The following is a 15,711-nucleotide window of genomic DNA, read 5'->3' on the forward strand; positions in this document are numbered from 1 at the left end:
CAAGGTCTTCATTTATATCTTTCAATAAACTTTCACAAATGTTTTCTTTATAAATATGAACATTTTTGTTAAGATTTATTTCTAGATAGCTTATTAATTTAGTTAATATAAATTATATCTTTTACAATTATATACTTTAATTATTTGTTGCTCACTTATAGAAAAGAAAATGATATTTTCATATTCTATACACTATCTTGATAAAATCCAAAATTCCTTATTTGTTCCAATAATTTGTATAAGTTTCAGACTATTCTGTGTGGACAATCATATCAATGCTGAAAGTTTTGTTATGCCTTTCTAATTAGTATAGCTGTGTTCCCTCCCCTACTTTCAGTTTGTGCCAACAGAAAAGAAACAATGATAGCTGGAAAACTTTCTCAATGGCACCCCACTCCAGTACTCTTGCCTGGAAAATCCCATGGACGGAGGAGCCTGGTAGGCTGCAGTCCATGGGGTCGCTAAGAGTTGGACACAACTGAGCGACTTCACTTTCACTTTTCATTTTCATGCATTGGAGGAGGAAATGGCAACCCACTCCAGTGTTCTTGCCTGGAGAATCCCAAGGACGGCGGGGCCTGGTGGGCTGCCATCTGTGGGGTCACACAGAGTCGGATACGACTGAAGCGACTTAGCAGTAGCAGCAGCACTGTTTTACAAAATCATCCATTTGTCAAACTTCACAAATCCATTACCATGGATCATTGTTCATGATATCTCATATTATCTTTAAACACTGCTATTGTATGTGTGGCTATATTGTGTATTCAGTCCTAGTAACAGGAAGTGTGAGATAATGTAAAGCAATTTAGTCAGAAGCAGCAGCTTAATCCACAGCCTTGGTGTTTATGAGCTGCACGACTTTGGGCAAGTCACTTCTCAGAGATTCAAGTTGTTTTTTGGTAAATTAGGTCAGGGCTTTTTTTATAGATAAATTTGCTCTCTCTTCCAATAAAGCACTTTCTTCAAATTAAGTCTAACACTGAAGCAGATCAAAGTGGAATAATTCTGTTGAAGAAGAAAGTGCCATTCTAGCCCACCCCTAGGAAGCCCCTGAAGCACTTCCACCATGCCCCCTAGGGCTAGCACAGCTTCCACTACTAGAGTACCTTGCAAGGGTTTGAGGTGAACTTTCCTTGAGCTGGCATCGAGCCAACAGCCAATACTCAGCCAAAGTGATTACAAGTACAGTTTCCATGAGGACTAAAAAGAGTCATCCAGGTTTCCTAGCAACAGAAATCAAGGTCCACTAGCTACAACAGAGTAAAAAACATCCTTTCAAACATGGGAAAAGATGGTTAATTGAGTTTAATCCTTACTCTTTATAATGATGCAACAAATAGAAGTGATCTTCAGGGCAACAATAATTTTCCAGTTTCTTTACCTTCAATCTTCCACTGTCTCCTGAGATGCAACATGACAATTGTCTACTAAAAGACAAGAGTAGAATTTCCATTTTACTGAAAGGTGCTAGTGACTTTTTTTTTCCTTTTGTGACCATTTTATTTGAGAAAGGAAATAAATGAGAGGAGAATGATAATAATGGGAGTATTTTCTTCTTTCATAACATAATACATGGAGGAAATATTCAAACACAAGTTGAGGGATAGCATTGATCTCTTTATTTTTTTTTTTTTAATGAGCAACATGTCTCCATTTTATAAATTAGAAAAATTCACTCAGAGGTTAAGGAATTCATTTAAGCTCTCAGGCCTGTTACATGGAAGATCCAGGGGGAAAAAATAATTTTTTAAAAGGCTGATTTATAATTTTTATTACAGTATTAACTTATTATAATGATTTGGCCAAGGGTTTATTTATAATTTCCTTGTTTCTCCCTAGTTTTCACTTTAGAAAAATTTAAGCCTAGAACAAAAATAGATTATGAATAGCATATGGACTTCACCTAGATTCACAAATTAACATTTTATCCATTTGCTTTTTTTGTACGTATGTGTATATGCATTTTTAGGCTTAACTATTTAGTTACTTGGGCTTCCCAAGTGGCTCGAGGTAAAGAATCCACCTTCCAAGCAGGAGACGAAAGTTCAGTCCCTGGGTTGGGAATATCCATTGAAGAAGTAAGTAAGTAAGTAAGTGAAGTCACTCAGTCATGTCCGACTCTTTGTGACCCCATGGACTGTAGGCCACCAGGCTTCTCTGTCCATGGGATTCTCCAGGCAAGAATACTGGAGTGGGTTGCCATTTCCTTCTCCAAGGGATCTTCCCAACCCAGGGATAGAACCCGGGTCTCCTGTTTTGCAGGCAGGCACTTTAACCTCTGATTCACCAGGGAAGCAAGGAAATGGCAACCCTCGACAATATTCTTGCATGAAAAGTCCCATGGACCAAGGAGCCTGGAGGGCTACAGTCCATGAGGTTGCAAAGAGTCAGACATGACTTTGCAACTAAACAACAACATTTAGTTACTTGAGAAACAGCAACTTACAAATACTTTATATTATATATCTTATGATATATATTATTACACCCAAAATGCTATTAACTATCCATGAAAATTAAGTAAATTGACTATCATCTAATACAGCCTATATTTAAATTTCTCCAATTGTCTTCTTTTTAATTAGAGGATAATTACTTTACAATATTGTGATGGTTTCTGCCATGCATCAACATGAATAGGCCATAGACATACATCTGTCCCCTCCCTTTTGAGCCCCCCTCCCGCCTCCCTCCCCATCCCACTTTTAAGCCAATAGGTTGTCGCAGAGCACCAGCTTTGGGTTTCCTGTGTCATACAGAAAATTCCCACTGGCTATTTATTTTACATAATGTAATGTACAGGATTCAATGCTATTCTCTCAAGTAATCTCACCCTCTCCTTCCCCTACTGTGTTCAAAAGTCTGTTGTTTATGCCTTTGTCTCCTAAATTTCTCCAACTGTCTTAATACTCTTTCAGTATGTTAAGATGTTTAACATACTGGATCCAATTAAGATTTGCACTATACATTTGTTTTTTTATCTTCCTTTTTTTTTTTTGGTTTGGTCTTCTTGATCACTTTTATCTCTAGTGTCCTCTCTCTAGTCTGTTTTTCATGACACTGACTTTTTCTGAGTCCAGAATAGTATTTTCTGGAAAGTGCCACATCCTAAATTTGTATATTATTTCTTTATGAAATGATATAGGCTAAACATTTTTACCAAGAAAATTACATAAGTGATCTTGTATACTTATAATATCACATTAAACAAAATCAGGTGATAACAAAATCAAGTGGTTTCCCTACTGGTAAGGCTGTTTGATCACTTAGTTAAGACGGTGATTAAGCTCTTCATAATAAAGGTACATTTTTCATTTGTGGTATTTTTAAGTAATGTTAATTGTGAAACTTTGAGATTATGTGATTTAGTTCCACATTAACTTTTAAGCCGATGATTTTAGCATCTATTGCTGATCCTGATCTTGCCAGAATCATGTATTAATACTGACAGTTGTAAAATGGTGATTTTCTTAGTTCTATCCATTCCTTTCACACTTATTAGCTGGTATTCTGTTTAAAACATGAGTCCTCTCTCTCTCTCTCAGTGGTTTTCTGTGTCTGTCTCTCTCTCATTGCTAGTTCAGCAGGCACTGTGCACTGCCTTTTAAAAGTGCTGTTTTTGATAAAAACTCCTCCATAAAAAGACCTGCTTATAGGAAATGTTCAGTTGGCAAGGCAGAGTAATTTAAGATTATTTGTCCACAGTGTCTTCCAAAGGCTTAATGAGGAGGGTAGAGCCAATTATCTTCATCTGAGCTTCCAGGAATGCAGATTTTACTTATTAATAAGGAAACTGATGAACAAGGTTATTAAGTAACTAATGAAAATAGAGAAGTGTCTATAAAAATAAAAAAAAAGGATAGGAATCTTTCTTAAGAGTGTTGCTGAAATTCTCAAACTTCGCACCAGATTACCAAGCTAAAGAAAAGAGTTCAAGGTGTTTTTCTTTGGAAGTTTTTGGGCTCCTTAAAGGAAAGGGTCTATTTCCAGTGCTATGAGTGTAATCATTGCAGAAGGAGTTCACAGAACATGTGAAATGTTTCAAGGCTGACATCAATGTTTCCTTAATTGCTGCTTTTCAAATAGTGTGTGTGTGTGTGTGTGTGTGTGTGTTAGTTGTGTCCAACTCTTTGTGACCCCATGGACTGTAGCCTGCCAGGCTCTAAGGAATTTTCCAGTCAAGAATACTGGAGTAGGTTGCCATTTCCTACTCCAGGGGATCTTCCCAACCCAGGGATCAAACCCACATCTCTTGCATCTTCTGCACTGACAGGTGGATTCTTTACCACTGCACCACCTGGGAAGCCCCTTCAAATAAATTAACGGGAGCAAAACATACACTTAGTTTAGGTCAGGATGTCTGAAATAAAAACAAGCACAAGAGGATCAAAGATGGGGCTGTTTCTCAAGTGAAGTTGAAAGAAAAACAACTGGATGATGTTTTTCTGAAGTTTCCACGTTTTGAAACTCCCTCCTTGCAGATATCACTGCCAGAAACTTTCTTACATCATGACAGTTTGTGAATATTTCCTTAACTTGTTATAAAGGAAAGAAAGCTCTTGAGATCCAGATTTCTTATGATCATGAATCACTCAGGAAACATTAAGGAGGGTTACTGCTTTCTTGGCATGGATTTACAAGTTAGTGAACCAAAGATGAAAAAGACCCATCCCCTGATGGCACCTCCAAAATTTCTATCTAGAATTTTAAGAAATAAATTTTGGAGCTAAGAGATTTGTTATGAAGCTATATTTGCAATTCTGGTGAAGGTTTTTTTTTTTTTTTTTTTTACTTAGATTATATGTTTTAGGTCAATTAAAAAACTGGCAAAGTTTTTTTGAAGATGTCTTTACTCATTCTCTACATAAGACTGAGAAAACATCAGTTATGTTTATATCAAAAAAAGGAGGAGAAGTTACTGATGGAAATTATGAAAAAGTTATGATTTCTTCTCTCACATTATATGATAGCAGCATTATTTCTACACTTGAGGACCTTGGTTTTAACCAGGGGTGATAAATACATAAGCAAATCATTATATAAGACAGTTTTAGTGGGATAGATGAATGAACAAAAAGACATTAACAAAAAGACACTAAAATCATTTGAGTTTGACTAGGAGCCTAAGGGCACAGCTATAATATTTTCCTTCAGAGACATTTGTGGATAGAGCTTGATATAAAATTTGGACCTCTTCCCTTTATCCTTTTGTTTCTATCCTAAAATCAAAAGTTCCTAAGGAAATTTGACATGCATCAAACCATGTTTTTCTATGTGATAGTTCTAGGGAGGACTAAGTTCAAAGGAAGCTGTGTGAGTGGGTTATAGGTACAAAATCTCTGGCAGTAGAAGGAAGAGCTTAGCAGGAAGAAATTGAGACTCCTCACTTCCTCACTGAAGACCCTGGGCTCCCCTCTGCCTGCCTGCTCTCCCTCTCCAAGAAGTGGGAGATAGCTGTGGGTTTCCAACTGGGCAGAACTTTAATAAAATAACTGATGTTTTCAGAGAACAACAACAACAACAACAACAACAAAAAAAAAACATTAATGCCAACCCAGGGAGAAAAGATCAGGGGCTCCTTGATGGCCATGTGAGGAGTGCCCTAGAGGCTGGGTTTCAGTGGTAAAGATGACATGACCAATAGGCACATTATTGAGGAAAAATTGCAGAATAAACAGCAGTATTCACTCATTTATTTTTCTGTCAGTAAGACATGTCACAGTTTAAATCTACCAACTAATAGCCATTAACATTAATCCAATTTCAGATTAGAGTTTGAGCTTCTTGAAGGCAAGGATCAAATCTTATTTATCTACATTTCACCAATGCCTACTGTTCCACCCACTACATAGTGGAATAAAGATAGTGTGACTAAATGGGAAGAGTCTTGATAATTCTCTTAATCAATATATAGAAACACAGGAGCATAGCAATGGTCAGTGATGACATATATGCCATTTATATCACTGTGTGGGTTAATGACATAAACCATGATGAAGAGACCAACAGTTAGCCTTTAAAACAAGATGATTGAAACAAATATAACTTTTCAATTTCTATGATAAATATATGCTGTTTCCATGTTCAGGCAACCCCTAATAATGACAGTAGCCATCAACTTAGTAAATCACAGCTTAGAACACACTATCAATTCACGTATTATATGATTTGCTGATGGTCCCTGCAGTCAATTTGGTAGTATTTGGAAGAGCATCTGATTTCAAACTCAGGTTACAAATCCCAGAGAGAAATGAATAAAGAATTGGCTGTTCTAACATTTAAGTTTCAATATAATTTGTAGAAAGCCAGTTAGAAGCTGTGTTTGTTGGTTTTAATACAGCTGTCTTGCAAAAATTCGTAGAGTATTTTAGGGTGTGATTAAATCACTGGGATTTAAATCTGGCCACTCCATAATTGCTAAAATCTGTGTCATGTTGACACAAAAAAACTTTTCCAAATTACTGCTCTATTATTTTGCAATAAGCTTTAATTGGTATTTAGCTCCCCTGAGTGAATCTGTTCTTAAGGACAAACATTAAGTCATTTGTTTAGAGTTCATCTATATATGCACATCTCATTTATGTTTATTGAAGATTTTATTATATATATATCAGTTCAGTTCAGTCGCTCAGTCGTGTCTGACTCTTTGCGACCCCATGAATCATAGCACACCAGGCCTCCCTGTGCATCACCATATATATACACATATATTTATACATATATATGTTAATATAAAAGGAGATGGTGGCAAGATGTTCTTACTCAATGTCAGAGTTTTTAAGTAATTCTAAAATAATATGAAGGTTCCTCAAAAAATTAAACATAGAATCACCATATAATCTAGCAACTTCATTTCTGGGTATACACTCAAAAAAACTGAAAGCATGTACTTTGACACACATTTGTGCACCCAAATTCCTAGCAACATCACACACAACAGCAAAAATGTAGAAGCAACCCAAGTTACCACCAACAGATGAATGGATAAAAAAACAAAGACTATATGTACATGTGATGAAATATTGTTCATCTTTACTAAGGAAGGAAATTTAGTTACCTTTTACAACATGGATTGCAGACATTATGTTAAGTGAACTAAGTCAGTCATATATAGAAAAACACTATATGATTCCACTCATATGGGACTCATAGAGCAGTCAAATTCATAGAGACAGAGAGTAGAATGGTGGTTGCCAGGGGCTGGGGGAGTTAGTGTTTAATGGGTATGGAATTTCAGTTTGGGAAGATAAGTTTTGGAGGTGGATGGTGGTGACGGTTGCACAACAATATTAATGTATTTAGTGCCACTAAACTAGACACTTAAAATGGTTAAAATATTAAATTTTATTTATGCTGCTTCTGCTAAGTCACTTCAGTTGTGTCCGACTCTGTGTGACCCCATAGACGGCAGCCCACCAGGCTCCCCCGTTCCTGGGATTCTCTAAGCAAGAACACTGGAGTGGGTTGCCATTTCCTTCTCCAGTGCATGAAAGTGAAAAGTGAAAGGGAAGTTGCTCAGTCGTGTCTGACTCCTCATGACCCCATGGACTGCAGCCCACCAGACTCCTCCGCCCATGGGATTTTCCAGGCAAGAGTACTGGAGTGGGGTACCATCGCCTTCTCCAAAATTTTATTTATATTTTACCACAATTTAAAAATTAAATAATTTAAAAATAATCCTAATATTTTAGCAAGGTCTGCTGGAAAACTGAATTTTACTATTTAAGCAAATTATACTCTAGAGGTTATTTTACCTTTTGTGGGATCTCACAATGTAACCAGAAATGAGATAATTATCTCATTTAATTATCTGTAGCCTGCCAGGCTCCTCCAGCCATGGGCTTTTTCAGGCAAGAATACTGGAGTGGGTTACCATTTCCTTCTCCAGGGGATCTTCCCAACCCAGGGATCGAACCCGGGTCTCCCACATTGCCTCCCACATTGCATGCTGACTCTTCACCATGTGATTCTCCAGGGAATCTCTGAATTTTATTTTCAGTTTAGTTCAGTCGCTCAGTCATATCCGACTCTTTGCGACCACATGAACCGCAGTATACCAGGCCTCCCTGTCCATCGCCAACTCCCAGAGTTTATTCAAACTCATGTATATTGAGTTGGTGATGCCATCCAACCATCTCATCCTCTGTTGTCCCCTTCTTCTCCTGCCCTCAATCTTTCCTAGCATCAAGGTCTTTTCAAATGAGTCAGCTCTTCACATCAGGTAGCCAAAGTATTGTAGTTGCAGCTTCAACATCAGAACTACCAGAGAACACCCAGGACTGATCTCCTTTAGGATGGACTGGTTAGATCTCCTTGCAGTCCAAGGGACTCTCAAGAGTCTTCTCCAATACCACACTTCAAAAGCATCAATTCTTTGCCACTGAGCTTTCTTTATAGTCTAACTCTCATATCTCCATATATGTAGTCTCCATACATGACTACTGGAAAAACCATAGCCATCACTAGAGGGACCTTTGTTGGCAAAGTAAAGTCTCTGCTTTTTAATATGCTGTCTAGGTTGGTCATAACTTTCCTTCCAAGTTGTTTTTTAATTTCATGGCTGCAATCACCATCTGCAGTGATTTTGGATTTTATTTATATTTTACCAAAATTTTAAAAATAAATGATTTAAAAAGTAACCCTAATATTTTAGTAAGGTCTGCTGGAAAACAAACTAAATTTTACTGTTTAAGCAAATTATACCCTAGAGGTTATTTTACCTTTTGTGGGATCTTGTGATGTAACCAGAAATGGGATAATTAATTATGGTGGAAAGAGCCTTGGCAGAGTCAGTACTTCAAACAAGACTTCTCGTAGAACTTGGTAGGTAGGTCTTGTCGAACCTAAAACCCGTGCAAGGCTCAGAACATAGTGGGTATCTTCAAAGTTGGATAGAAAGACATCACAGAAATTAGGGAAGCAGCTGCTACCTGAAGAGCCCAGGCAATTACCACCTTCAGGGATTCTGTCAGTCCTGGATAAAGGAGAAAGGAACTGATCCCATCTCTAGAGAGATGAGATGTGCTGGGCAAATGTATCTGACACAGGAATTCAATCCAGAGACTGAGACACACAGTGGGGGTTGGGAGGCAGTTTAAGAGAGGGTAGTCTTGGAATAAGAAGACTGGTATTAGTATTTGGAGCTCAAGTTCAGAGAATGTAGTAACTTATGCTGTGGCCCCTTGGAATTGAACTTGGCTTCTTAAATCCTTTCCTGACTTAAGCAAGACTGGCATGGGGCTGAATTTTCAGTTGGAAGTCATGTGGGTCTAATTATTCCAGAGGAGAGAGTTCAGAGGTTGTGGGTACAGTGAAAGTGAAATGGAAGTCGCTCAGTCGTGTCCGACTCTGCGACCGCACAGACTGTAGCCTGCCAGGCTCCTCCATCCATGGGATTTTCCAGGCAAGAAGACCAGAGTGGGTTACCATTTCCTTCTCCAGGGGATCTTCCCAACCCAGGGATGGAACCAGGGTCTCCCACGCTGTAGGCAGGCTCTTTACTGTCTAAGCCAACAGGTAAGCCCTGAGTGCAGAGGAAGTGGAAAAGCTGAGGTTAGGTCTTGAGAGTTTAAGAAAAGTTAACATCCTCCACTCCACAATTTGGTGAACGTCCTTGTCATGGTTTACACACACACAAACAGATCCTCAGCCCTGGAATGTTGACCCCTTGTGCTGCCAAGCATCTCAGGAATCTTCCCATTCCTCTATCAGCTGCCCGGCACCATTCCGTAGTCCCACTGGCTTTCCATTTTCTCCTGATAATGTTCTGAGCCGAACCATTCCCAATCTAGTTCTCTTTCCAATAGACTCCAGCCCATATACAGGGCAGAACTTTTTGAAAGGGTTCAGAGTTAGGGCTGTATTAGTTCCACTTGGTAGAAAGTAATCAATAAACATCTGTTGAATTTTGTCAAAAATTTTCTCAACAAACAAAACTTTTTCAATGCATTCGATTTTTTCAAGTTCTCAGCGTACCCTGGTGCCAAAAAGGTGGCCTGGGATGGAATCAGGAGCTAGCTATTAACAAGCCCTATGATCTTAAAGTATTTCTTTTTTGCTCCCCTTATAAAATGATTCTTTTAAGTCCTCAAAAGACATTCTTGTTCCAAAGTGTTAGATTATCAGGGCTCACAACTGCACCTCTGATGCCTGGGGTCTCCCATTTCCTGTAAATAGTTAATCCCTGGCAAGGGCATGAAGCCTTAGGGTTCTATCCCATCATCAGTCTACTAAGCCACACTATATTTCTTTCTAATTATCTTATGACTCCCTCCTGATCTCAGATCTGAAATAAACCTTTCGGATTTGGGGATAAATTATGGCAAAAAAAAAAAAATTGAATTAAACATATAGGGTATAAAACAATGGCTTGAAAACTGGTACAAATTTTAATAATTATTTTCATATTTTGAATACGAAAGATGATTTGATTTATATGCTTGAATAACTAAAAAAAGAATCTTTTAAAGCTGAATTTTAAAAATCTGTTCACTAGTCTCAAACCATTTGGCTTCATTGCTTTTTAACTAAAATAAAGTGAACTAATTCTGATTAAATTTGGGTGAGGAAAAAATCTTCAGTATAGGTAACAAATTATATGCCAGATATTGGCTTCCTATGATTCCAAACTACGTTGCTAAAAAGCAGGCTTCTGGCAGATCTTTAATTATCAGTGTTAGTAATATGGACATCCAAGCCTAATGCATAATATGAATATAAAATACATGATTAATATAAAATGCACACTGAAAGAATTTTAATTAATGAATGAACATCACTATTGCATTAGCTTTCTTAAGTAGGTCAGAGCTTAAAGCTGTCCAAATAATAGATTTTTATGTTTCTCTTCTTTCTCCATCTATCTCAGGGCAAGAAATTAATTTTTTCCTGTTCCAAAGTCATCACTGGATTAATGACTGTCATATGAAGCCTGGCTACAGGGAGCTCCTCAAATACACAGCCATGTGTAGCCCCTGAAAAATGAACAGAATCATTTTTCTCAAAGAATATGATTATAGTGGGATATCAAATAGATTTTTTTTTCTGAGAAAGAATTGTTAAATTTGTCCTGATGACAGTGGTGAAATGAGACTCAGAAATATTAATGCCTTTCCCTTCCATCATGCCTAGCTTATGTGTCATAGATATTGTTTCAATTTATAAAACCATTCTGAGCACACTGTGTAAAACCTTACTGAGCACTACATGTGGAAAAACACAAGACTCCTGCCCTGCAAGAACTTATATTCTAATAGAGGTCATACAATCTCATCCACTGATACATGCATGTAACACAGGCAAATAAGCATTTTTTAATGGAAAATTAGTTCTCAAACTGGCATTTCTTTCCTTTTCTATAAATAAAGTTCCAACAGTGAGAATTTTCTTTAGTAGTCTACAATATCACTTCAGGTACTATTAGCTGGACCTTACACCCAGAAGTTAGAGTGGATGGATGCAGTGAATGACAGGTAGAGTTCTCTGAGATGCGGATTCTGACTAATTTATCTGCCCTTGCCTTGCAGGGGCAGAAGAACCTCTTGAGCTCTATGGCAACTGAGACCAGAGCAGGCAGAAAGCTCTTGGAGGAGGATGCTATTGACAGGAATCAGGCATGTCTTAAAAATGAAATGAACACAAAAGTATTAAGGGACTATTTTCCATAATATTGCTCTGTTATACAAGTGCCTGGAGAAGGCAATGGCACCCCACTCCAGTACTCTTGCCTGGAAAATCCCATGGACGGAGGAGCCTGGAAGGCTGCAGTCCACGGGTTGCTGAGGGTTGGACACAACTGAGCGACTTCACTTTCACTTTTCACTTTCATGCACTGGAGAAGGAAATGGCAACCTACTCCAGTGTTCTTGCCTGGAGAATCCCAGGGACGGGGAAGCCTGGTGGGCTGCCATTTATGGGGTTGCACAGAGTCGGACATGACTGAAATGACTTAGTAGTAGTAGTAGTATACAAGTGCCAAGGACCTTTTTTAAAAAATTGTAGTCTGGAAAAAAAAATAGTAGGTCCTCAAAGCATCTTTGGGACTAGATATGTTTAATGCCCCTTTCAAAATGCTTTGAGGACATAAAATTATTTTTTTCCAAACTGCATAGTGATACTGGGGTATGAATGGTTGGTCAGAAAATTAAACAAGGTACCAGACCTAGTTCAGAAATTAGCAGGGAAAGAGAATCATCTGAAAGCTCATTTTTATTTAAGATGTTATGGGTGTCTGTCTCTTGCACTGAACTGCCTCATGAATCCTGGTTCACCAGTACCTGACTTACTGTAGGTGCTCCATAGATTGCTGGGTGAAGAAGTAAGCCTGTTGAATTAAGTGAAGGGGTAAATAAGTGAGTGAGAAAGTGGGTGAGTGAAGAATAAACGAATGAATGAATGAATGTTTACCAGGAAGTACATTAGAAGGCAACGATCCTTGAACCTCAAACTGAAGATGAGTAAATGCTTCTTAAATCCTGTCTGACATAACATTTGGAACATGCCCCTTACTTCTAGCCAAGGGCCTTCTCAAATTCCTCATTTCAATTACGACAATCGTACTGAAGAGAAGCAGTCACCTTCTTTATTTTTAAGCAATTCTCTTTCAATCAACGTTTAATTATCCTAAAGGAGGAAACCAGTGGTGCAGATAATCCCCCAATCTCTTGTTAGAATGCATTATATGATGGCTTTTTACAGTAGTTTGCCTTCCTAATTATGTTTTGATTAGGTTTCTATTACAGTTATGGAGAATTCTCTTAGCAGAGAGGACAGCAGGTCAGGCAGCCCCAAGAACACAGTGATCATTGCACTGAAGTTGGCTGGAACTGATTCACACTTTAATTTAGACCTTTCTTTTTTAATTGCATAGTGCTTAGCACTTTGAGACATACAAAGTCACAGAAGATTTTTAGGGCTAATTTATTCGGCAGCCACCACTGAAAATCTATTAGAAAGTAGGTTCTTTTCTAGGGGTTGTCAAGCAAAGAGGAATAAGATACAATCTAATAAGTAATGATATATAAGCTTGGAATTTCAGGAACTCACTGCCTAGCCAGCAAGATATAGGCAACACAAGGCAGTGTGTGCTAAATGACAAATGGGCCCTGGGAGCTAGAAGAGTAGGAGAGGTCACGTGAGGTGAGAACATAAGGAAAACACTAGAGGAAGGTTACTTGATCCAGGTCTTAAAGAAGAGACATTTGAATGAGTGGAGGAGATTCAGGATTCTCTACAGCAGTGTTGTTCAATGGAAAGACATTAGCCACATGTGCAAATTTAAATATTCCAGGAGTCAATTTAAAAGAAAAAAAAAAAAACAAATGGGCAATGTTGATTTTAATAATGCATTACATTTAACCCAACATGTTCAAAGTATTTTAACATGCAATCAATATAAATTAGGTATTTTACTCACATTGTTTTAGACTAAGTCTTCAAAATCCAGTGTGTACATTTGCTGCATATCTCAGTTCAGACTGGGTTTCCCTGATGGCTCAGTGGTAAATAATCTGCCTGCAATGCAGAAGATGCAAGTTCAGTCCCTAGGTCAGGAAGATCCCCTGAAGAAGTAAATGGTAAACCACTCTAGTATTCTTGCCTGGAAAATTCCATGGACAGAGGAGCCTGGGGGTCTTTAGTACATACGGTCGCAAACAGTCGGACATGACTGAGCACACACACGCGAAAGTGATCACTTCAGACTAGCACACTGCAAATGCTTGACAGCCATATGTAGTTAAAGGTTTCCATACTGGAAGCACAGCTTTAGAATCTTGCTTCTCAAGCTATGATTTGAGGATCAGTCTCACTGGCAGCATCTGAAAAAACATTAGACAAGCAAGATTTCACGTTCCACCCTAGACCTACTGAATCAAAATCTTCATTTTAGCCAGATATGCAGGTAATACTAAAGGTTCACATTAAAATTTGAGAAGCACTAGTCTAGGCAGGTCAGGAAGCAACAGTTAGAACTGGACATGGAACAACAGACTGGTTCCAAAAGGAAAAGGACTATGTCAAGGCTGTATATTGTCACCCTGTTTCTAACTGGACATGGAACAACAGACTGGTTCCAAAAGGAAAAGGACTATGTCAAGGCTGTATATTGTCACCCTGCTTATTTAGCTTATATGCAGAGTACATCATGAGAAACGCTGGACTGGAAGAAACATAAGCTGGAATCAAGATTGCAGGGAGAAATATCAATAACCTCAGATATGCAGATGACACCACCCTTATGGCAGAAAGTCAAGAGGAACTAAAAAGCCTCTTGAAAGTGAAAGTGGAGAGTGAAAAAGTTGGCTTAAAGCTCAACATTCAGAAAACTAAGATCATGGCATCTGGTCCCATCACTTCATGGGAAATAGATGGGGAAACAGTGTCAGACTTTATTTTTTTGGGCTCCAAGATCACTGCAGATGGTGACTGCAGCCATGAAATTAAAAGACGCTTACTCCTGGAAGGAAAGTTATGACCAACCTAGATAGCATATTGAAAAGCAGAGACATTACTTTACTGACAAAGGTCCGTCTAATCAAGGCTATGGTTTTTCCTGTGGTCATGTATGGATGTGAGAGTTGGACTGTGAAGGAGGCTGAGCGCCGAAGAATTGATGCTTTTGAACTATGGTGTTGGAGAAGACTCTTGAGAGTCCCTTGGACTGCAAGGAGATCCAACCAGTCCATTCTGAAGGAGATCAGCCCTGGGATTTCTTTGGAAGGACTGATGCTAAAGCTGAAACTCCAGTACTTTGGCCACCTCATGCGAAGAGTTGACTCATTGGAAAAGACTCTGATGCTGGGATGGATTGGGGGCAGGAGGAGAAGGGGACGACAGAGGATGAGATGGCTGGATGGCATCACTGACTCGCTGGACGTGAGTCTGGGTTAACTCCGGGAGTTGGTGATGGACAGGGAGGCCTGGCGTGCTGAGATTCATGGGGTCGCAAAGAGTCAGACACGACTGAGCGACTGAACTGAACTGACCTGAGTTTAGGCAGGTGTAGTGTAGAGGAAAGATCTGAATGATATCTGGGAGTTAGGAGCACTAAAGAAATGTTTAAGAACCAGCAATGACTATAATGAGTGAGAAGCAGAAGAATTCAAGGGTATGTAGGTAGTTGTTTATAAGGAATCATATAAAACCATTTTAATCTGAGTGTTTTATAATCTTCAGAATGAAAATAATCCAGCCCATTTTGCAGGGCTGACGTTAGGATTAGAGACAAGATGATAAAGCAATTCACATGATGGCCTGGCTTCTGGACATGGCAGTTTTATATAACTCCATTACTGCTGATCAAGAGTCAGATGAAGACTCTAGTGCTGCAAGATTTTAACTACAAGGAACGTGTTTAATATTATATGAAAATTAGTCAAATAGGGAGAAGTGGAGAGCATCACTGCTGTCACAAGCACAAATTCTGAGTGATTGACAGAAGTCTCAAGTGAGAACTAATGTCAGAGCAAGTTCACCCAAGGTAGGATGGGAGAGGGGAAATTCCCTCAGAGGTCAATGCACATGCTAGAATTCATACATTATGATCATAAGTACACTGTGGCCATCCCTCACCAAAATACGTTGCACAACTTTGGATGTCTGATTTACCAACTAATTAACAAGACTAAAAGGACCAGATAACTGGTCTGTGTGCTCATCTAACATCTGGCTCTTCCACTAAATGGCATGTTGGTCAAGATGCCTTATTCT

General features: G+C 38.6%; 2 protein-coding genes across 7 annotated transcripts in view; one reads left to right on the plus strand and one right to left on the minus strand.

The window, feature by feature from the left end:
• The window catches only part of RFC3 (replication factor C subunit 3), a 250,751-nt gene that overhangs the window by 201,284 nt on the left and 33,756 nt on the right, over nt 1–15,711 (minus strand). For 2 of the 4 annotated variants that reach the window (XM_070380434.1, XM_070380433.1), the window contains exons 3-4: nt 13,601–13,820; nt 13,418–13,515 (exon numbers count right to left, since the gene is read on the minus strand). The exons of the other annotated variants lie outside the window; for them this stretch is intronic. The gene's annotated coding sequence lies outside the window, so the exon portion shown is untranslated. The remainder of the gene's footprint in view (nt 1–13,417; nt 13,516–13,600; nt 13,821–15,711) is intronic. 4 annotated transcript variants of the gene reach the window in all.
• STARD13 (StAR related lipid transfer domain containing 13) overlaps nt 1–15,711 on the plus strand; it is a 492,819-nt gene that overhangs the window by 53,608 nt on the left and 423,500 nt on the right. The window lies entirely within an intron of this gene.

Source organism: Bos mutus, chromosome 12 (assembly GCF_027580195.1).
Source record: "Bos mutus isolate GX-2022 chromosome 12, NWIPB_WYAK_1.1, whole genome shotgun sequence".
NCBI classification, from domain to species: Eukaryota; Metazoa; Chordata; class Mammalia; order Artiodactyla; family Bovidae; genus Bos; species Bos mutus.